The sequence below is a fragment of the Haematobia irritans genome, chromosome 2, assembly GCF_050003625.1.
Source record: "Haematobia irritans isolate KBUSLIRL chromosome 2, ASM5000362v1, whole genome shotgun sequence".
Classification (NCBI taxonomy): domain Eukaryota; kingdom Metazoa; phylum Arthropoda; class Insecta; order Diptera; family Muscidae; genus Haematobia; species Haematobia irritans.
The window spans coordinates 141664603-141688703 of record NC_134398.1 but is presented as its reverse complement, the minus strand read 5'-3'; the positions used below and the strand labels follow the sequence as shown (position 1 = coordinate 141688703).

The window sequence follows — 24101 nt, the reverse complement described above, 5'->3', positions numbered from 1 at the left end:
GTATGCCACTAATATTGAGTCCATTATTAAAAAAAGAGGAAATCGGTCAATTAGTTGTGGGTAATAAATCCAAATTTTTTCAAATAGGGCAATAGATTTATGTAAGAGCTACATGTAAGTATAAATACGATCAGCTAGTACATCAAAATTTGAATAACATAGCTTAATAAATAAGAATATTATGGCCAAATATGACAAAATCGAGCGATGCATATATATGGGACCTATATCTAAATCTGAACCAATTTGTATAATATTTTGCAGGTATGATTGATACTACAGAAGGTCACTTTGTGTAAAATTTGAGTACGATCAGTTAATAAATGAGGCCCCTATGGTCAAAAATAAGGTTATTAGGGGCAAATTTTTCAAAATCGGGCGATACATATATACATATACATATAATTTGAATCGATTTCGATGAAATTTTGCACATACAGTTAGTGCTATAGAAGATTATATTTAGCCAACCTTGTTTACGATCAGTTGATAAATAAGGGTTTTACGGCCAAATTTGGCAAAATCGGGCGATACATATATATGGGAACTATATCTAAATCTGAACCGATTTCAATGAAATTGCGCACATACAGTTATAGGTATAGAAGATTATATTTAGCCCACTTTGAGCACTATCGGTTGATAAATAAGGGTTTTACAGCCAAATTTGGCAAAATCGGGCGATACATGTATATGGCAGCTATATCTAAATCTGAACCGATTTCGATTATTTTTTGCACATATTGTCAGTAACATAAAAGATTAGAGTAAGCCAAGTTTGAGTAAGATCGCTTAATAAATAAGGTTTTTATGGCCAAATTTGGGAAAATCGGGCGATACATATATATGGGAGCTATATCTAAATCTGAACCGATTTCGATGAAATTTTGCACATATAGTTAGTACTATAGAGGACTGAATCTAGCAAACTTTTAGTAAGATCGGTTAATAAATAAGGGTTCTATGGCCAAATTTGGGAAAATCGGGCGATACATATATATGGGAGCTATATCTAAATCTGAACCGATTTGGATGAAATTTTGCAGACTTGAAGGGCGATGGAAGGAAGATTACCTTTTGCCAAATTTGGTGACGATGCGTTTGCAAAAACGCGCAACTTGACCCCATTTGTCGAAATCGGGCGATACATATATATGGGAGCTATATCTAAATTTGATCCGATTTCTTCCAAATTCAATAGCGTTCGTCCTTGTGCCCAAAAAACTCCCTGTACCAAATATCATCAAAATCGGTTAATAATTGCGACCGGAATCCTGTGAACAACAAATACATGGACAGACGGACGGACGGACACCAAGCGCTAGATCGACTCAGGAGGTGATTCTGAGTCGATCGGTATATATTTTATGGGGTCTAAAATCAATATTTCTGGTAGGCACATTTTTTGGCCGATCAAACTTATTATACCCAAACCACTATGTGGTTTAGGGTATAATAAAAATATTTTTGAAAAACTAACTATTCTAAGAAGTTTCAGAACCGCCCTCGTACAAGATTTTGTTTTGCTTTTCTTTTATCACAAATTCTAACATAATTAATTAAATTGATTTAAAATATTTATTTTAATTAAAATATATTAAATTGAAATATAAATATTCAAAAATTGGAACTTTTTTCATTTAAATACAAGTTTTTATTTTCTTTTCTTTTATCAAAAATTCTAACATAGTACACATTTGTTTAGAATGCATTTGTTAATTCTCATCTCTCTCATCTCAAAAAAACTATTAAGTTATTAGTAAAATGCAATAAATAACACGAATGGCATGTAAATTAATCTATTAGTGTGGTAATTGTTTCTTGTTAGTTTAACAGATTCGTATTTGGTCTATAATTAGCATGTCTATAAGATTTGCAATAAAAAAACAATAATGATTTACTTAGCCCCATCGGTATGTCATTAATAAATACGTTGCTAGCATATTATTGTTATAATGTGTCAAACCTATTTAGGGGTACGCCATCCCATATGGAAAAATTTTTGAAATCAAAAATGTAAGCTATTCTTTAAGGCTACTTTTTATACCCTTAGCCACACTGTGGAACAGGGTATTATAAGTTAGTGCATATGTTTGCAACAAGCAGAAGGAGACGAGATAGACACATGGTGTCTTTGCCAATATGGCTCAGGATCGGTCCCTAAGTCGATATAGCCATGTCCGTCCGTGTGTCTGTCTGTCTGTGAACACATTTTTGTAATCAAAGCCTAGGTCGCAGTTTTAGTCCAATCGACTTCATATTTGGCGCAAGTTTCTACTTTGGGTCAGAATAGAACCCTATTGATTTTGGAAGAAATCGGTTCAGATTTAGATATAGCTCCCATATATATCTTTCACCCGATATGCAATAATATGGCCCCAAAAGCCAGAGTTTTTCCCCTAATTTGCTTGAAATTTTGCACAAGCAGTTAAATTGGTATTATAGCCAAGTATGCTAAATTTGATTGAAATCGGTTCAGATTTAGATATAGCTATTTCACCCGATATGCACTTATATGGCCCCATATGTCAGAATTTTATCCTGACTCGCTTGAAACTTTGCACAAGGTTAAATTGGTATTATAGCCAAGTATGCTAAATTTGATTGAAATCGGTTCGGATTTAGATATAGCTCCCATATATATCTTTCGCCCGATATGGGCTTTTATGGCCCCAGAAGCCAGAGTTTTATCCTGATTCGCTTGAAATTTTCCACAAGGAGTACAATTATTAGTATCCTCAAGTGTGCTCAAATTGATTGAAATCGGTTCAGATTTAGATAGATATAGGTCCCATATATATCTTTCGCCCGATATGGACGTATATGGCCCCAGAAGCTAGACACGAAATTTTCGTGACACGCATGATTCACGCGTGAATCACGTGAGTCGTGAACAAAATTTGAAGGAACTCTCGTGAATGGGATTAAAATGAATATGTCGTGCGTGAGCGTGCGTGAGAAATAAAATCGGTTCGTGAGTGTGCGTGAATAAAATTTCTGCAAAATCACGCTCATGAAAAAAAAATCAATATTTAATTCATACTCGTACGTTAAGTGAAATTAATTTAGCTCTCGAACTATATTCTATTTTTGAATTTTGTTACTATTGCTGATTTCCGTTTGGAAAATATCGTGAGTCTCGAGAATTTGTCGTGTATCACGTGAATTGTCGTGAATCGTGCGTGAGAGTCTTAAAAAGTAGTTCGTGCGTGAGCGTGCGTGAGTACTGGTTTTCATTTCGTGAATGTGCGTAAGTGAGATTGGCTACCACACGTATCGTGCGTGAATAAACATTCGTGAATGTGCGTGAGTGTGAGTGAAATTTCAGTCACGCGCACACCTTTACTATGCATGTCAAATTTGGTTGAAATCGATTCAGATTTAGATATAACTTCCATGTGTACATGTCTTTCCGATTTGGGCAAAAATGGCCTAAATATCCACATTTTCCTAAAATCGCCACTGCTAAGTCGAAAACATGTGAAAATGAGTCCATTTTTCCTATACTTCTAATACATATCTACCGACCTATAAATCATAAATACACTTTTGCGAAGTTGGCTCAAAATTGGTTCAGATTTAAATGTTTCCCATATTTATACCCTTCACCACTACTGTGGTACAGGGTATAATAAGTTTGTGCATTTGTATGTAACGCCAAGAATAGTGGTCATAGACCGATTTTTAAGTATACCGATCGGCTTAGAATTAAATTCTGAGTCGATTTAGCGATGTCCCCTGTCTGTTTGTTGATGTATTTTTATACCCTCCACCATAGGATGGGGTCGTGTTGAAATTCTGAGTCGATCTAAGCATGTCCGTCCGTCCGTCTGTTGAAATCACGCTAGCTTCCGAACGAAACAAGCTATCGACTTGAAACTTGGCACAAGTAGTTGTTATTGATGTAGGTCTGATGGTATTGAAAATGGGCCATATCGGTCCACTTTTACGTATAGCCCCCCTATAAAAACCGACGCTCAGATTTGGCTTGCAGAGCCTCTTAGAGGAGCAAAATTCATCCGATCCGATTGAAATTTGGTACATGGTCTCTCACAACCATGCAAAAATTGGTCCACATCGGTCCATAATTATATATAGCCCCTATATATACCCATCCCCAGATTTGTCCTCCGGGGCCTTTTGGAGGAGCAAAATTCATCCGATCCGGTTAAAATGTGGAAGGTGGTTTAGTATATGGCCGCTAATAACCATGCCAAAATTGGTCCATATCGGTCTATAGTTATATATAACCGATCCACAATCACACAAAAATTGGTCCATATCGGTTCATAATCATGGTTGCCACTCGAGCAAAAAATAATCTACCAAAATTTTATTTCTATAGAAAATTTTGTCAAAATTTTATTTCTATAGAAAATGTTGTCCAAATTTTACTTCTATAGAAAATGTTGCAAAAATTTTATTTCTATAGAAACTTTTGTCAAAATTTTATTTCTATAAAAAATTTTGTCAAACTTAATTATATTACTCGGCCTTTTTTAATTAATTAAATTAATCGGCCTTTTTTAGTTTAATATATACCACGTATGGAATAGAAGACGGTGTTAGGAAGTTTTAAGATCCCAGCAAAAACTAGGTAACCACATCTCATTACAATTGACATTACCAGGAGTAAATCTGTCATTACACGTTGCATTACATTGCGGCGAGTTATAATGACTAACTTGTAATGACAAAAATAAATACTTCTCGGTAATTTTCGGATTGTTATTCTCAAATTTTTAGGCAGTTGTAGTTAATATAATTATTCACATAATCGAGCACTTACATAAAAAATCAAAAAGAATATGTAATGTAACGGTAATTCTGAAGATTTTTCCGTTAAGAATTTTTTATCACAAATATTTCATAATAATTGTGTTTAATGACATTATCATATTATGTTTTAAATAAATGCTTTCTTATACTTCATTCACATTACACTTCCAAAATGCGCTTAAACTAAATTTCATATACCATTTGCCTTATAAAAAAAGAGACTTAAAATCCACTTTTAGTAGATTTCGAAGCTTATATATATATATATATATATATATATATATATATATATATATATATATATATATATATATATATATATATATATATATATATATATATATATATATTTTTTTTTTTTTTGGGTGTTAATTTATCTAAATCTGAACCGATTTCTTCCAAAATCAATAGGATTCTATTCTGACACAAATACATGCTGGGACTAAATTTGAATTGGATTGGACTAAACCTGCGACTTTTATCACAAAAATTTGTTCCACACTACGGCGCAGGGTATATAAATGAAAAATATATGAGAGTCTTTAAATAAATGGGGAAACTGAACATTTAAGAAAAAATCTTATTTTTTTTTTTAAATATTCTTATTTTTTTCAAATGAATTCCTAAATATTGATTAACTAACGCAAAATCAATATAGTGGGTGCTTAAAAAGATTACTTCTACCCTGTGATAGTCTCGATTTCAACAGTTGGTACAATTCTACCGAAAATGGTAGATTTTTTACTGTTTGTGGTAGACTGGTGGAATTCTGGATGTTTTGGTAGATTTTGCAAAATATTCCTCTCCACCTAAGAAGTACTTCACACATTTTCTATAGAAATAACATTTTGGCATAATTATCTATAGTACAAATTTTAACAAAATTTTCTCTAGGAATACAATTTTGACAAAAGTTTCTAATGAAATAAAATGATGACAAAATTTTCTAGGATTAAAATTTTGACAAAATTTTCTTGGAATAAAATTGTGACGTTTTCTCTAGAAATAAAATTTTGACAAAATGTTCTCTAGGAATAAAATTTTGGCAACATTTTCTATAAAAATTTTTGGCAAAATTTTCTATAAAAAATATTGACAACATTTTCTATAGAAAACAATGTTGACAAAATTATCTATTGAAAGAAATTTTGACAAAAATGTTTATAGAAAACAAGTATATACGGCCGTAAGTTCGGCCAGGGCGAATCTTATGTACCATCCACCCTGGGTTGCGTAGAAACTTCTAATAAAGACTTTTCTATAGAAACAAAATTTTGATAAAATTTCCTATAGAAATAAAATTTTGACAAAATTTTCCATAGAAATAAAATTTTGACAAAATTTTCCATAGAAATAAAATTTTGACAAAATTTTCTGTAGAAATAAAATTTTGACACAGCTTTCTACAGTAATAATAATTTTGACAAAATTTCATATAGAAATAACATTTTGGTAGATTATTTTTGGCGATTTAGACAAATTTTTGAATGATTGGCCATCGGCTATATATAACTATAGATCGATATGGACCAATTTTTCCATGGCTGTTAGCGCAATGTACCAAATTTCAACCGAATCGGATGAATTTTGCTCCTACAAAAGGTTCCGGAGGTCAAATCTGGGTATCGATTTGTATGGGGGCTATATATAACTATTGACCGATATGGACCAATTTTTGAATGGTTATTAGAGACCATATACTAACACCACGTACCAAATTTCAATCGGATCGGATGAATTTTGCTCCTCCAAGAAGCTTCGGAGGTCAAATCTGGGGATCGGTTTATATGGGGGCTATATATAATTATGGACTGATATGGACCAATTTTGGCATGGTAGTTAGAGACCATATACTAACACCACGAACCAAATTTCAACCAGATCGGATGTATTTTGCTCCTTCAAGAGGCTCCGGAGGTCAAATCTGGGGATCGGTTTATATGGGGGCTATATATAATTATGAACCGATATGGACAAATTTTTGAATGGTTATTAGAGACCATAACTAACACCACATACCGAATTTCAACCGGATCGGATGAAATTTGCTCCTCCAAGAAGCTCTGGAGGGCAAATCTGGGGATCGGTTTATATGGGGGCTATATATAATTATGTACTGATATGGACCAATTTTTGCATGGTTGTTAGAGACCATATACTAACACCATGTACCAAATTTCAACCGGAGCGGATGCATTTTGCTCCTTCAAGAGGCTCCGGAGGTCAAATCTAGGGATCGGTTTATATGGGGGCTATATAAACTTATGAACCGATATGGACCAATTTTTGTATGGTTGTTAGAGACCATATACTAACACCACGTACCAAATTTCAACCGGATCGGATGAATTTTGCTCCTCCAAGAGGCTCCGCAAGCCAAATCTGGGGATCGGTTTATATGGGGGCTATATATAATTATGAACCGATATGGACCAATTTTTGAATGGTTATTAGAGACCATATATTAACACCACGCACCAAATTTCAACCGGATCGAATGAATTTTGCTCCTACAAGAGGCTCCGCAAGCCAAATATAGGGGTCGGTGTATATGGGGGCTATACGTAAAAGTGGTCCGATATGGCCCATTTGCAATACCTCGGACCTACATCAATAACAACTACTTGTGCCAAGTTTCAAGTCGATAGCTTGTTTCGTTCGGGAGTTAGCGTGATTTCAACAGACGGACGGACATGCTTAGATCGACTCAGAATTTCACCACTACCCAGAATATATATACTTTGTGGGGTCTTAGAGCAATATTTCGATGTGTTACAAACGGAATGACAAAATTAGTATACCCCCATCCTATGGTAGAGGGTATAAAAATTGACAAAATGTTCTATGGAAAAAAAAATTGACAAAATCTTCCCTAGGATTAAAATTTTGGCAAAATTTTATTTTCTATAAAAAATATGACAAAATTTCCCTTGTGAATAAAATGTTGACAAAATGTTCTCTAGGATTAAAATTTTGACAAAATTTTCTATCGAAATAAAACAAAAACAATTTTTTTTTAAATTTCGACAAAATTGACAAAATTGTCTATAGAAAAAAAGTTGACAAATTTTATAAAAAAAATGTTGGCAACATTTTCTATAGGAATACAATTTTGGTAAAAAACTAAAATTTTGACAAAATTTTCTATAGAAATATATATAAAATATATGGAAAAAAAATTGACAAAATCTTCTCTAGGAATAAAATTTTCGCAAAATTTTATTTTCTATAAAAAATATGACAAAATTTCCCCTAGGAATAAAATGTTGACAAAATGTTCTCTAGTATTAAAATTTTGACAAAATTTTCTATCGAAATAAAACAAATTTTTTTTAAAATTTCGACAAAATTTTCTATAGAAAAAAAGTTGACAAAATTTGAAATAGAAAAAATGTTGACAAAATTTTCTATAGGAATAAAATTTTGCTAAAAAATAAAATTGTATGGTTGTTAGAGACCATATACTAACACCACGTACCAAATTTCAACCGGATCGGATGAATTTTGCTCCTCCAAGAGGCTCCGCAAGCCAAATCTGGGGATCGGTTTATATGGGGGCTATATATAATTATGAACCGATATGGACCAATTTTTGAATGGTTATTAGAGACCATATATTAACACCACGCACCAAATTTCAACCGGATCGAATGAATTTTGCTCCTACAAGAGGCTCCGCAAGCCAAATATAGGGGTCGGTGTATATGGGGGCTATACGTAAAAGTGGTCCGATATGGCCCATTTGCAATACCTCGGACCTACATCAATAACAACTACTTGTGCCAAGTTTCAAGTCGATAGCTTGTTTCGTTCGGGAGTTAGCGTGATTTCAACAGACGGACGGACATGCTTAGATCGACTCAGAATTTCACCACTACCCAGAATATATATACTTTGTGGGGTCTTAGAGCAATATTTCGATGTGTTACAAACGGAATGACAAAATTAGTATACCCCCATCCTATGGTAGAGGGTATAAAAAATTGACTAAATGTTCTATGGAAAAAAAAATTGACAAAATCTTCCCTAGGATTAAAATTTTGGCAAAATTTTATTTTCTATAAAAAATATGACAAAATTTCCCTTGTGAATAAAATGTTGACAAAATGTTCTCTAGGATTAAAATTTTGACAAAATTTTCTATCGAAATAAAACAAAAACAATTTTTTTTTAAATTTCGACAAAATTGACAAAATTGTCTATAGAAAAAAAGTTGACAAATTTTATAAAAAAAATGTTGGCAACATTTTCTATAGGAATACAATTTTGGTAAAAAACTAAAATTTTGACAAAATTTTCTTTAGAAATATTTATAAAATATATGGAAAAAAAATTGACAAAATCTTCTCTAGGAATAAAATTTTAGCAAAATTTTATTTTCTATAAAAAATATGACAAAATTTCCCCTAGGAATAAAATGTTGACAAAATGTTCTCTAGTATTAAAATTTTGACAAAATTTTCTATCGAAATAAAACAAAATTTTTTTAAAATTTCGACAAAATTGACAAAATTTTCTATAGAAAAAAAGTTGACAAAATTTGAAATAGAAAAAATGTTGACAAAATTTTCTATAGGAATAAAATTTTGCTAAAAAATAAAATTGTGACAAAATTTTCTATAGAAATATATATAAAATAAGATCTTTTTTTGTAGTTTTTTTGGTAAAATTTTCTTCAAATTTTGGTAATTTTTTTTGGATTGTGTGGCAATCTTGGTGATAAGGCAGATTTTGCACCACTTCCGGATCCAAATTGTACATTTTCATTTATTTTTTGGCTACGCTTTGTTTGCTGAGATATTGTATAGGTTAGAATGGAATTTTCGTTGACACTTTTTTTGCGGAATGTTTTCAGTCCTTACATGAATATTTTTTAATAGTATTATATTTAATTTATATCTACCCATTTAATTTAGATTATTCATTTTATAGTTTATTCTTTAGAACATTTAAAAACATATGGTTGTTAGTTTTATTGTATCTGAGCTGCTGTCGTGCCTCAATAGTTTTCATTTTTTAATATATATTATTTTTATTTACACACATTTCTTCGGCACTGTTTTTACTTTGACAATTTCCAAAACATACTTTAATTTGTCTTATCACCGAAATTGTGATTACTACAAAGAAATGGAATATTCAATTTCAAAATTGGAATATTCCGTGGTACACGGATTTCGAGTGATTTGTTTCAGTATTCAGGCATGACTGTCATGACATTGCGGAATAATGCTTTCATTGTCGACAAGTGATAGCAGCAACTGTCCTGTTTTAGTATGAAGAATAAAAAAAAAACAAATAGCTGGGAATGAAACTGAACTCAAATAGAATAAAATGCCAAACATTAGTCAATCACGTATGAATATCTGAATGTGTGATATGACCTGGAACCGTTGCAATTGTTCTATGTATTCATTCATTTGTTTTTTTTTTGTTTTGTTTTATTTATTATTCTGATTTGTTTTGATTGTGGGTTTTATTCAATACTACACTCAAAAAAAAGATTACTGGGATCCAAAGATTTTGATCTTCCCTAATTTTTATACCCTGCGTCACACTGTGGAACAGTGTGTTATTAGTGAAAAGGAGCTGTAAATTTGACATTTAACGCCAATTGCAATTGAATTTGGAAATTTAAGTTCTCGTTAACACTCGTTTTTAAATGACTTTGATAGCACATGAAGAAATAAGCTGAAAAAACGAATAAATTAAAATGCGTTTCCTACAGTCCAAGTACAGCAAACTCAATTTCAAAAAAGAATTGTGTCTTAAAAAAGAACTTACTCCAATGCTCCACTTCTTTGGCTCGGAACCAATACTAAAATCGTTGGTGTAACCACACCAACACGGACGAAAAAGACTGTTTTCATATGTTTCGGTGTAAAAATTATATGTTTGGACCTCAAATTTTTAGCACATTATTTTTAATTGCAAGGATATAATGTTCATAAAGACGTTTGCGACATACCTGTTAATATGGTAGAACATATTATGTTTGGGACGTAACATTTTTTTATATAACATAATATGTGCGGATGCAAACATATATTAATTTAGAAATTGCCTATAAACATATATGTGTTCTGAGGGTGTTGCTCTCGCAAAATATTCCTCTCCAAATAAAAGCTAATTCACAATTTTTCTATCGAAAAAAAATTCTAACAAAATTTCTGTAGAAATAAAATTTTGAAAAAATTATCTATAAAAATAATAATTTGACAAAATTTTCTAAAGAAATACAAATTTTAACAGAATTCTCTATAAAAATAAAACTTTAACAAAATTTTCTATATAAATAAAATTTTGAAAAAATGTTCTATAGAAATAATATTTTAACAAAATTTTCTATAGAAATAAAATGTTGACAGAATTTTCTTCAAAAATGAAATTTTCTATAGAAATAAAACTTTAACAAAATTTTCTATTGAAATACAATTTTGACAACATTTTCTATAAAAATAAAATTTTACAAAATTTTCTATAGAAATAAAACTTAACAAAATGTTCTATAGAAATAAAATATTGACAAAATTTTCTTCAAAAATAAAATTTTCTATAAAAATAAAATTTTGACAAAATTTTCTATAGAAATAAATATATTAGTAAATACAAATAAATATATTAATAAATATAAATAAATAAATATGTTGACAACATTTTCTATAGAAATAAAATTTTGACAAAATTTTCTATAGAAATAAAGTTTTTTTTTTATACCCTCCACCATAGGATGGGGGTATATTAACTTTGTCATTCCGTTTGTAACACATCGAAATATTGCCCTAAGACTCCATAAAGTACATATATTCTGGGTCGTGGTGAAATTCATTCGTTTTGTTTTGGTTTTTGTTCTTTAAGCATTGTTGTTGTTTTTTAATGTCAGCTTAAAACCATGCATTGACTAAACTACAAGTGTAGTTTAACCAACAGAGGAAAAGAATGTTTGTCAAATTTATTTGGGCAAAGCCCTATAGACTGCAGGATGGTTGGATGGACGCACGTTTCGGAATTACCACATTCCTCATCAGCATCCTCTACTTTCAGCAAAGCTATCAACCAATTATCAGAATTAATTCAGGCAGTTCAGATTTGCATGATAGCCGGCTTATGCCGAAATAAATTCGTATATAGTTTTGACAAAATTTTCTATAGAAATAAAATTTTGACCAAATTTTCCACAGAAATAAAATTTTGGCAACATTTTCTACAGAAATAAAATTTAACAAAATTTTCTATAGAAATAAAAATTTGACAAATTTTTCTATAGAAATAAAATTTTGACAAATTTTTCTATAGAAATAAAATTTTGACAAAATTTTCTATAGAAATAAAATTTTGACAAAATTTTCTATAGAAATAAAATTTTGACAAAATTTTCTATAGAATTAAAATGTGAAAAAAAATTTCTATAGAAATAAAATTTTGACAAAAGTCCCTATAGAAATGAATCAGATGAAATTTTCTACAGAAATAAAAATTTTCAAAATAAAATAATGAGAATTGTTTGGTAGTTTTTTGATAATTTTTTCTCCAAACCATGACCCCTAACTACACGGATGAAAAAGACTGTTTTTCATATGTTTGGCTATAAACATTATATATTTGGAACACAAATTTTTAAACACAATATTTTTGAGTGCAAGCATATAATGTTCATAAACTAGCATAACATGTTTGGGACATATATGTTAATATGTTAGAACATATTATGTTTGGGACATAAAATGTTTGTAAATATAATATGCTTGGATGCAAACATATATTAATTTAGAAATAGCCTATAAACATATATGTATTTAGTAGCTTGGAGCGCTATTTAACAGGGAGCGATATTGAATTAAGTTGGTGGTTGTTGCTTGTTATTACAAATTTAACATTTTATTTTTCCTTGGGCAATTGATCAGCTACTTCTTTGATCCTTACAAACTGTGTGGTCCGCTGTTCGAATCCCCGTCCGGCAAAAGGTAAAATTAAAATAAAAAAAATCATAAAATTGAATAATTTCTTCTACAATGTTTGTATTAGAGAAAAAGGTGATAAGAACTAAAAAATCTCGTGGAAGTGAGTAAGATTTCGGGGAATATACAATTGGGCAGAAACAAAATTTTGAGCATTCAGGTCGAAAACCTATGTTGTTAGCACCTATATTACCTGTTTATTTTCATAATTCATTATGATTGTAAATATATAAATAAATAAATAAAATTTTGAGCACAATATTGTTTGGGAGAATTTTTTTAAGCATATAATATTTTTGGGTGCAAAATGCTTCCAAACTTATTTTATGGTCACATAATAACATATTGTCTTTTGGAAGACAACATTATTGAATTTGGATGCAAAAATACAAAATGTTTGGAACTTAGACTACCCAAACATATATTGTTTAGACCAATATGCTTTCAAACATATTACATATTGGAAGAGATCAAACATATAAATGTTTGGGCAATACCCAAAAATATATATGCTTGAAGCAAAATATGTTTGGGAGTATATGTTACAGAAGCGATTTTTTGTGAGCGTGTAAATTCTGCTAATCATATGAGAATTTTGAGGCTGGATAAAAATTGTAGACCAGACTAGCCTAACCCAATCTAAGCGCTCAAGAAACCAAAATGAAAGATAGGTTTTTTACCGATCAATATGAAGACGGACCGCTCAATATGATACCTAGATCGGGTGATTTAACGCCTTTAGACTATTTTTGGTGGGGTTTTGTTAAAGCACAGACAATTTGAAGCCAATTGACTCATTGGAAGACAACATTGAAGCATTTGGACTAAGCGGAAGGATCATTTGAGACGCCGTCAACATTTGCATGAAATATTTTTCAAACACTCAATTCTATGGATCGATTCAAAAAAAAAAAAAAAAGATTTCAAGATTTTAATTTTTTGGAATTTTATGTTTTGTTTTAATTGCCCTATAGTTCTTAAAACTCACTTACAGCGCTTGCTATAAACGAAATTGACTGTAGGCTTAGAAAAAAATTTAATTTTTTGCGTGCATTTGAAATGAAATTACTCATTCAGCAATAATAATTAATTGGCCGATTAAGAAATGTTTGCGAACAATAATCAGTTCATGTAAAATCACGATAAAAACATTGTACACGGTTATCGTTAAAGATAGAACATCCAAATTTTTACAATAGGTACACAGAAACGATAAATATCGATTGGTATAAAAACCTTTTGCCAAATATCTACCGAATTGCAGAAATGTTGGATATAAGAAACAGGGAGAAATGTGTCCCCTGTTTGGCCGAATGGAAAAAGATGGGAATCCAGATTTGAGAACAAAAAGATCTATCTTTCATATATAAAAATCTGCATGTCCATATTTTTCCACTCGAGCAAAATGGTCATATTTCTCTAGAGAAGCAGTGTCTCCGCTCTTTTCATATATTGAGATTTCCATTATACGTTTTTACCATCTGAAAAAAATTTAATCAATCAATTTTGTTTGGATTAAACTTTGAATTGCTTTAGTTAAATAATTTTTTCAATTGATTCAATTAAAAAATTAATTGATTTCGTGACAAAAGTCAATAAAATGTTTAATTGAAAATCGTGTTGGTTTTCAATCAATTTTCAATTCAATCATTGATACTATAATTTTCATGATTGAAGACATATCAAACAGGAATTGAATCCGCGATTTTCGTGATTGAAATCTAAATAATTTTTTTGCATGTGTGGTGTAAAGTTGAATGTACTCTAATCAATTTTTTATTTCCAAACAAAGCGCTCATATCAACAGTATAGGTGAAAGTGGAAGTGTTGTTGGCATATTACAAAATGATATAGTTTTGAATTGTATAGTTTATAGTTTTATTTTATATAAACAATATTATATTATTTGACGAGGTTATCGTTTGTGTTTTAAATTGAAATCAAATTTTGCATGATTATTAGAAGGCATACACATGCTTGCGGACGGACGGAAGACTCGCACGATCCATTCAAAATTTCACGACAGTTCAGAATATATTCCCATATTTTATGGGGTCTGAGGCCAATATTTCGATTTTTATATCCTCCACCATAGGATGGGGGGTATATTAACTATTAACTCATTTCGTTTATAACACATCGAAATATTGCTCTAAGACCCCATAAAGTATATATATTCTAGGTCGTGGTGAAATTCTGAGTCGATCTAAGCATGTCCGTCCGTCTGTTGAAATCACGCTAACTTCCGAACGAAACAAGCTATCGACTTGAAACTTGGCACAAGTAGTTGTTTTTTCAGCCGATCTGGCTGAAATTTGGTACATGGTGTGGGTATATGTTCTCTAACAACCATGCAAAAATTGGTTGTCATCGGTCCATAATTATATATAGCCCCCATATAAACCGATCCCAAGATGTGTCTTGCGGAGCCCCAAAGAGAAGCAAATTTCATCCTATCCGGCTGAAATTTGGTACATGGTGTTGGTATATGGTCTCTAACAACCATGCAAAAATTGGTCCACATCGGTCAATAATTATATATAGCCCCCATATAAACCAATCCCCAGATTTGGCTTGCGGAGCCTCAAAGAGAAGCAAATTTCATTCGATCCGGCTGATTATTGGTACATGGTGTGGGTATATGTTCTCTAACAACCATGCAAAAATTGGTTCTCATCGGTCCATAACTATATATAGCCCCCATATAAACCAATATTTCGAGAGAAGCAAATTTCATCCGATCCGGCTGAAATTTGGTACATGGTGTTGGTATATGGTCTCTAACAACCATGAAAAAATTGGTCTACATCGGTTCATAATTATATATAGCCCCCATATAAACCGATCCCAAGATGTGTCTTGCGGAGCCCCAAAGAGAAGCAAATTTCATCCGATCCGGCTGAAATTTGGTACATGGTGTTGGTATATGGTCTCTAACAACCATGAAAAAATTGGTCTACATCGGTTCATAATTATATATAGCCCTCATATAAACCGATCCCCAGATTTGACCTCCGGAGCTTCTTAGAGGAGCAAAATGCATCCGATCCGGTTGAAACTTAGTAAATGGTATTGGTATATGGTCTATAACAACCATGCAAAAATTGGTGAACATCGGTCAATAATTATATATAGCCCCTATATAAACCGATTCCCAGATTTGGATTGCGGAGCCTCAAAGAGAAGCAAATTTCATCAGATCCGGCTGATAATGGTACATGTTGTTGGTATATGGTCTCTAACAACCATGCAAAAATTGGTCCACATCGGTCCATAATTACATATAGCCCCCATATAAACCACTCCCCAGATTTGGCTTGCGGAGCCTCTAAGAGAAGCAAATTTCATCAGATCCGGCTGAAATTTGGAACATGGTGTTGGTATATGGTCTCTAGCAACCATGCAAAAATTGGTCTACATCGGTCTATAATTATATATAGCCTCTTGAATCCGATCCGGTTGAAATTTGGTACATTTGGCTGGTGTATGCCAACTTTGGCCCGTACACCCAAAGAAAAAAAAACGTTTGGAAAACGTGTACCGAAAACGTTTTTCTTTTGTCAGAGTTTTTTTTGAATTGCTTCGAAAATTTTAAACTTTTATCACCAAAAAAATTCGTTTGTTACAAAATTTTTATTTTTTCAATAAAAAAAGTTATTTTTGAAACAACAACACAGTCCATTTCGTTTATATCAAACACTGTTCTTTTCTGACTTTAGGTCTTTAATAAGACACATTTTACAGTTCAAAATTTAATATACTGCAATGTAATGTTGAACATTATTTCGGAATCTTCCGAACATATCTGGAACATATTAAAAAAAAAAAACAACTTTGGTCGAAGCAGGCATCGAACCCACGACCCTTGGCATGCAAGTCGGACGTAGCAACCACTGCTCCACGGTGCCAAACTGAATGTTTGTTTCTGTTAAATAAATTTTGTTTATTCGGTTTGTGGGCGCCGCAAGCTATGCTATATAAATATAACTTATATGGATATTTATCTATTGATGACCATAACAGGTACATAGCTCAGTGGTTAGTGTGTTGGCTTACAAAGTGTATGGTCCGCGGTTCGATTCTCCGTCCAGGCGAAAGATAAAAAAATTTAAAAATCGTATAATTTCTTCTACATAGTTGGTATTACATGAAAAGGTGTTAAGAACTAAAAAACCTCGTGGATGTGAGAAGATGTGAGGGAAAATGCAATTAGCAAGAAAACAATGTTTTTTTTTTGAGTTTGTCTTTATGAAATTGTTTTTACATCCTGGAAAAGAATAAACGTTTATCACAAAAATATATACTTTTCTTCAAAATACGCTTCCTTACAGCGAAAAGCAAATGAGAAACGAACTTTGTTTGTCTAAAATTTCGTTTGGGAGGAAAGAATTATTTTTTTGCGTGTATCGATCTATATTATATATAGCCGCCAAATAAAGCGATCCCCAATCATAGAAAAATCACGATTGCCACTCGAGCCAAAAATAATCTCCCAAAATTTTATTTTTGCAAAATTTTATATTTCTATAGAAAATTTTGTCAAAATTTTATTGCCATAGAAAATTTTGTCAAAATGTTATTTCTATAGAAAATTTATGAAGCATTTCATTGTTGTAAAATCTTCCAAAACATCAAGAATTCTACCAATCTACCAAACAGTAAAAAATCTGCCATTTTTGGTAGACTCGAGTTCATAATTGTATATGGCCCCCATATAAAGCGGCCCCCATATTTCAATTCTGGCTCTATAATTACCGCACAAAAGTTCATATCGGTTCGTAATTATTTCTTCCCTATATTTATCGATCAAGAACTGAATATATACGTATTTAATCGACCTTTCTTTTGTCTACTATATATCCCGCATGGACTAACTTACAATTTGGAAGATGATGTTAAAAAGTTCTAAGATGCCTTGCCATCGGCCGCAACCCAAGTAATTCGATTGTGGATGACAGTCTTTAGTAGAAGTGTCTACACAATCCATGGTGGAGGGTACATAAGATTCGGCCTGGCCGAACTTACAGCCGTATATACTTGTTTGTCTTAAAATCAAAATGTAGAATTAAACTATTTCGTTTCTATGGTTTGGTATGAAGTTCAATACATTCAAATCATATTCTTATTTACAAACAAAAGGCCCATATCAGTAGTATGGGTCAAAGCGGAAACGTTGGGCATATTATATAATAATATAGTTTTGTATTATATAGTTTATAATGCTAACTCATCATCTGTTTTTCCAAATATCAACAATGCATAGATTAGTCCTACACTGAAAGAAGAGTTTTTTTTTGGGAGGAACGAAATTTTAGACAAACGAAGATTTCTTTTGACGCTAAACAATTTTCTTTAGAGGCAAATAAAAGAGATTAGAGACCATTGTTACAACGTTTGTAATGAATTCGGGTTTATTTGCTCACAATGAAAATACTTTATGTCAAAGGGACATTTTCACCACCACTGTGCATATCATAAGCCCGTCGTAAATAAGGAAAAAATGGTTAAATTTGGGAAGAATAATTCTCGTATGTAAATTTCACAAGGAATTAACATAAAAGACCCATATTAAATCATCTCACCCGGCCAGATCTCGCTAAAGACTATGAAAATGTGTAGTGACCAACACTGAAACATATAACAGGTTGGCTGATAAGTTCCCGGTCTGACACATAGATGGCGTCGCTAGTATTAAATGCATATTATTTTTATTTAGTACCAACCTTCAAATGATTCGTGTCTGTCTTCGTTGACGTCTGTAAGTCAATTAGTTTGTGAGATAGAGCGTCTTTTGTGAAGCAACTTTTGTTATTGTGAAAAAAATGGGAAAAACGGAATTTCGTGTTTTGATAAAATACTGTTTTCTGAAGGGAAAAAATACAGTGGAAGCAAAAACAAATGAGTTTCCGGACTCTGCCCCAGGGAAATCAACAATAATTGATTGGTATGCAAAATTCAAGCGTGGTGAAATGAGCACGGAGGACGGTGAACGCAATGGACGACCGAAAGAGGTGGTTACCGACGAAAACATCAAAAAATCCACAAAATGATTTTGAATGACCGTAAAATGAAGTTGATCGAGATAGCAGAGGTCTTAAAGATATCAAAGGACGTGTTGGTTATATCATTCATCAATATTTGGATATGCGGAAGCTCTGTGCAAAATGGGTGCCGCGCGAGCTCACATTTGACCAAAAACAACAACGTGTTGATGATTCTGAGCGGAGTTTGCAGCTGTAAACTCGGGTGTATTAGTTTTTCCATCGATGTGTGACAATGGATGAAACATGGCTCCATAACTACACTCCTGAGTCCAATCGACAGTCGGCTGAGTGGACAACGACCGGTGAACCGTCTCTGAAGCGTGGAAAGACTCAAAAGTCCGCTGGCAAAGTAATGACCTCTGTTTTTTGTGATGCGCATGGAATAATTTTTATGGATTATCTTGAGAAGGGAAAACCATCAACAGTGACTATTATATGGCGTTATTGGAGCGTTTGAAGGCCGAAATCGCGGCAAAACGGGCCCATATGAAGAAGAAAAAAGTGTTGTTCCACCAAGACAACGCACCGTGCCACAAGTCATTGAGAGCGATGGCAAAAATTCATGAATTGGGCTTCGAATTGCTTCCCCACCCACCGTATTCTCCAGATCTGTCCCTAGCGACTTTTTCTTGTTTTCAGACCTCAAAAGGATGCTCGCAGGGAAAAAATTTGGCTGCAATGAAGAGGTGATTGCCGAAACTGAGGCCTATTTTGAGGCAAAACCGAAGGAGTACTACCAAAATGGTATCAAAAAATTGGAAGGTCGTTATAATCGTTGTATCGCTCTTGAAGGGAACTATGTTGAATAATAAAAACGAATTTTGACAAAAGATGTGTTTTTCTTTGTTAGACCGGGGACTTATCAGCCGACCAGTTATGTATAGTCAGGCTTGCAAGATGGGTATCTGGCATTTGCGTTTTAGTAACTTAATAATATCAATTCCCTTAATCTTCCTGTCCAATAAGCTCGAAAAAATATTGTAATAATATCTAGTTTTTTCTTTGGGTGTATGCATACGCGTAGGGAAGAAAAAACTTTGAGTATTTAATGACCACAAAGAGTTTGCGTTTTGGTCTTTCAGAATTGAGTTGAAAATGTGCAAAGTATAATGTTCGATAGTAATCTAAATAGGGAATCCATTCTGACACACTGAAAAAAACATTGAACCCACCACGAAAAAAATATAATTTTTAGAAAATTTTAACTAAACAGTATTACAAACGATGACATCACATTACAAATTTAAAGTATTAATGAACTATTTTGTGAGAAGAATGTACTCTACGGGAAATGGAGTAACCGCAGAACCGGTACAGGACTAGTCCCTGGTGTGTATGGACCAGTCCCACTTCTGGTCAAAATGTATGGAAGGGACCGGTCACTTTAATATGGGTTCGTCATTGACGGGGTAAATTTACACTTTTGGACACGTCTTGGACTCATTCCAAAGGACACGTCCTGGGACAATTTAGCAGGAGCACTCCATAGACAGATCCTCAGGACCCACACTGTTTCAGTTTGGGCATCCGAATCGCATTCGAACATTTGAAAACATTTGAAATATGTCGAACATTGGTTATTCTGATAATTTTATTTCACAAAATGTGTAGATCCAAAAATATTTTAATATCAATCGAGTACGGAAATCAATAAATTAACTGGAGCATCGGTACCAGTTCTGTGATGGGTCCGTCAGTGGCAACTTGCACCAATTTCCCGTAGGGTATTTAGTAAATATTTGTGATTCATTTGTGTATAATTTTTTTCCCGCTATTTAGTTCATTTAAATAGCGTACACCAAAAATTATTTGAGTAAAGGAAAAGGGTATCAAATCCTCAAAAGACGCAAAGTTGACACACTAATATCAGTTTATGCTAATTGACATGTTCGCCCTTCGAATGAGAAATTTGAAGATATTTTGTTTGTGAAATGTTTGTTTAACTTCAATTCTAGTAATTCTGGTTTCCTTTACCCCTTAAATGCACACGAACACCGATTCCTCTAAAAATATATATAATGAACAAAAACTAACATAATTTTTTTCTATTTTTTTTTTTTTTTGCAAAAGTAGTGGGTGTATCTTAAAAGATACAGTGCACATTAAACTAAGTGTTTGTTTACAAATAAACAATTTGATTGTAGTGGAGTCTAGAGAATAGAGATATTTTTACACTAAAAATTAATCTATTTTTTCCCAAAATTAACTAAACTTTTCTTTCCTTGTGGGTTCCCTGTTTTTTCAGAGTACAAATTTTATACCAATATTCCTTTTATTTCTGGTAAAAATTAATTATACTCCAATTTGTAGGCTTTTAAATTTTTGGTCAAAATTTAATTTCAATTTCTTTATAATTTTGGTTTCAGTTTACACAGAAGCCTATAGATTTTCTGGAAAAATATATTTTTTGAAACTGCGTTATGATGCTTTAAATGCAACAAATTTGATTTCATAGAATTCGGTCAAAATTTTAAGAAGTAAGATTTCTTTCTGGTTGCATCTTAAAAGATACAATGCGCATTTAAGGGTTAATAACAAGATGTGTTACCCTTTATTATACTTACGTGTACTCATAAATGGTATTAAGCCAGCCCAGCAAAAAAAGCGTCGCCAAAAAAGTAATGAAAATGTTCTTTTTGGATCCGGAAGTGGTGCAAAATTGACGCAGAAGCGATGAATTTAACATGGGCTTGTCATAGGACGGAAGTCCTCCATTTCAACAGCCGATGCACTGAATTTGCATCACTTCTTTAGGTGTTATCCGAATTCAATGTTTTGTATGTAAATTAAAAAATTCTGTGATATTTTGTCAAATAAATAATTTTTATATTTTTTAATGGATTCTAATGCTTGTCGGAAACGTTAGATCTCAAATATTTTCAAAAATTCACAATTTTCTCAGATTGAATTTAGCATTTTTTTCGACAAAAAAATTAATGATTTGTACCATTTTATTAATTCTTACTCTGTTTCTAACCAATTTGAAATAAAACAAGCATATACAGCACTAAGTTCGGCCGGGCCGAATCTTAAATACCCACCACCAAGAACCAAATATTAGGGTTTCCTTTGAAATTTCAGGAGGGCTTGAGGACTTGAGGATATTCCCGAAGATAAATTTAAAGATTTCACCTATGAGGACTATATCAGATTCTGGATTTATAAGAACCATTTTTGTTTGAGTTTTAAAGGAATCATTAACATCTCTTGTACACAGAAAAAAATATCACCAAAATATTTCCAATTAAAAAGTTAATTGAAGTTGAAAATTTTTTCAATTAATAAATTAATTGGTACAATTAACTTTTTAATCAAGATAGAAATATTAAGTTAATTAAGTCAATGATTGAAAATTTTAAAATTTTTAATTAAAAAGTTAATTGATACAATAAACTTTTAATCAAATTCGGAAGACTAAGTCAGTTAAAAAAGTGATTAACATTTTTTACATTTTTAATTAAATTTTTTTTTAAACAATCAATTGTTAATCCAAATAAAAATTCTAAGCCAATTCAAAAGGTAATTGAAAATAGTTACCTTTTTTTAATTAATAAATTGAGTTTTGCAATCAACATCAATTAAATTTTTAATTGAATTAATTAAAAAATTAATTGAAATTTGGTAATGAATTCAATTAATTTTTTAATCAAGATTTTTTTTTTCTATGCCCAATTAAAACTGTGATTGATACTATCATTTTCGTGATTGAAGACATTTCAATTAAAAAATTAATTGGATCAATTAATTTCGTGATTGAATCAGAAAAAAATGTTTTGTGTGTACGTGTGCAAGAAAATTATAAAATAAAGTCTTGATTTGAAATCTTAAATCTGTAGAAGTAAAATCTGGAAATTTTACATTGAGTTTCAAGCAATTTTCATGATCAGTGCGCCTTCTACACCCTCAAGAAGTGAAGTCGGTCTATATGGAGGCATTACCAAATGGATCGATAAAAACTTAATCCGATACACGTTTTTGTGAGCCTAAAATACCAGAATATTTACAATTTCAGGCAAATCAGATAAAAACTACGGTTTCTAGAAACCCAAGGAGTTAAATCGGAAGATCGTTCTTATGGGGGCTATACTAAACTATGGACCGATACTCACCGTTTTCGGCACACCTCTTTATGACCCGAAAATACCTCTAGATTTCCAATTTCAGGCAAATAGGATAAAAACTTCGGATTCTAGAAGCCCAAGAAGTAAAATCGGGAGATCGGTCTATATGGGCGCTATACCAAAACATGGACCGGTAATCACCATTTTTGGCACACCTCTTTATGGTCATAAAATACATCTAGGTTTCAAATTTCAGGCAAATTGGATAAAAACTACGATTTCTATAAGCCCAAGACCCCAAATCGGGAGGTCGGTTTATATGGGGACTATATCAAAACCTGGACCGATATAGCCCATCTTCGAACTTGACCTGCCTGCAGACAAGAGACGAGTTTGTGCAAATTTTCAGCGCGATTGCTTCATTATTGAAGACTGTAGCGTGATTACAACAGACAGACGGACATCGTTATATCGTCTTAGAATTTCTCCCTGATCAATAATATATATACGTGTTACCCTGATCAAGAATATATATTATGTGTTACAAACGGAATGACAAACTTATTATACCCCCGTCACCATTCTATGGTGGTGGGTATAAAAAGTTAAAAATACCCGTTAAAAGTATGAAAACACCAAGTTATAAAAAATTGAATTAAAAGAACTTCCTGGGTAGTTAAAATAAAGAACATCATTGGGAGTGCATCTTCTGGAAGTGCTTTTAAAGTTGTGCCTTTGGAAGAACTTCCAAATTTTTTTGCTGGGACTTATTGTTTGATTTATAAGCAAGGACTAATAGTTATTTTATTTCATTCCTCTCTCTCTCATTCTCTCCCAATTTCACTTTCTCTTTCCTTTTTTAATATCTTGGCTTAGTGTGCTCCAGGGATGGAAAATACAATTTTTAAAGTACAATAAAGGTATTTTTTGAGCAAAAAGTACTTTTCACTACATTTCAACAAAAAATCCATTGGAAGATTATTGTCAAGAGCTCTTTTAGACTGAATTTTAAAGAATATAAAATTTTGTTTGTTAACTCCTCAATTTCAAATATTTTTTTAGTTTTATATCCGCTTGCAAAGACTATTTTAATCACCGTTGCAACAGTTGTACTACATGGTACATCATAAATATTCTGTAGATAAAAAAAAATAAATTTTTGAAAACATTTTCTAAAGAAATAAAATTTTGACAAAATTTTCTACAGAAATAAAATTTTGATAAAATTTTCAATAGAAATAATAAAAAATAAAATAAAA

At 32.0% G+C, this 24101-nt stretch overlaps 1 protein-coding gene across 7 annotated transcripts in view; it reads right to left on the bottom strand.

Annotated features, from left to right (window-relative positions):
- Positions 1 to 24101, bottom strand: part of LOC142226367 (ATP-binding cassette subfamily G member 4) — a 73852-nt gene that overhangs the window by 30192 nt on the left and 19559 nt on the right. The window contains exon 1 of one of the 7 annotated variants that reach the window (XM_075296351.1): positions 9868 to 10019. The exons of 4 other annotated variants lie outside the window; for them this stretch is intronic. The gene's annotated coding sequence lies outside the window, so the exon portion shown is untranslated. 2 more of the 7 variants (XM_075296350.1, XM_075296353.1) reach the window with 2 other exon arrangements.